Genomic DNA, 829 nt, shown 5'->3' with positions numbered 1-829 from the left:
GGATCCCATCAGAACTCCGAAGTTAAGCGTGCTTGGGCGAGAGTAGTACTAGGATGGGTGACCTCCTGGGAAGTCCTCGTGTTGCATTCCTTTTATAATTATTTTTTGCGCCTTGTGACAAACATATCGCACGTGCGCGATATATATTAATCCCGTTATATTATTTTTGACGTTTGCGATATGTTTAAGCTCGATGCTCATTGCTCGCGCGTCTTGGGGCGGCTTTGTGGCGTGAAGAGCGCTTTCTGAAAGGGGTGGAAAAAACTCGTGTTGCTGCGGTATGGAGGGAGGGGTGGAAACCGTGGAAAACTCGTCTCCGTGATTGAGCGGGAGAGTAAGTAGTATAGGACATTATCCATTGTTAGGGAACGGTTGTAATGGTAGTGAGAATGTAGAATCGTCTTTGGAGGGAGGGGTGGGAGTGGCAAGCATAAGGGACAAAGACGGGGAAACATGTCGGATGCGATCATACCAGCACTAAAGCACCGGATCCCATCAGAACTCCGAAGTTAAGCGTGCTTGGGCGAGAGTAGTACTAGGATGGGTGACCTCCTGGGAAGTCCTCGTGTTGCATTCCTTTTATAATTATTTTTTGCGCCTTGTGACAAACATATCGCACGTGCGCGATATATATTAATCCCGTTATATTATTTTTGACGTTTGCGATATGTTTAAGCTCGATGCTCATTGCTCGCGCGTCTTGGGGCGGCTTTGTGGCGTGAAGAGCGCTTTCTGAAAGGGGTGGAAAAAACTCGTGTTGCTGCGGTATGGAGGGAGGGGTGGAAACCGTGGAAAACTCGTCTCCGTGATTGAGCGGGAGAGTAAGTAG

General features: G+C 48.4%; 1 non-coding gene and 1 pseudogene across 1 annotated transcript; both read left to right on the top strand.

The window, feature by feature from the left end:
- Positions 1–90, top strand: LOC119344235 (annotated as a pseudogene; the record flags this gene model as incomplete).
- Positions 91–458: 368 nt separating this feature from the next.
- Positions 459–577, top strand: LOC119344234. Its single transcript, XR_005166513.1, has one exon. It is a non-coding gene; the product is annotated as a 5S ribosomal RNA (ribosomal RNA).
- The last annotated feature ends 252 nt before the right edge of the window (positions 578–829 follow it).

This window comes from Triticum dicoccoides, unplaced genomic scaffold, assembly GCF_002162155.2.
Source record: "Triticum dicoccoides isolate Atlit2015 ecotype Zavitan unplaced genomic scaffold, WEW_v2.0 scaffold160308, whole genome shotgun sequence".
Classification (NCBI taxonomy): Eukaryota; Viridiplantae; Streptophyta; class Magnoliopsida; order Poales; family Poaceae; genus Triticum; species Triticum dicoccoides.
Note: the sequence above shows the minus strand (reverse complement) of the source record. Positions and strands in the feature narration are given on the sequence as shown.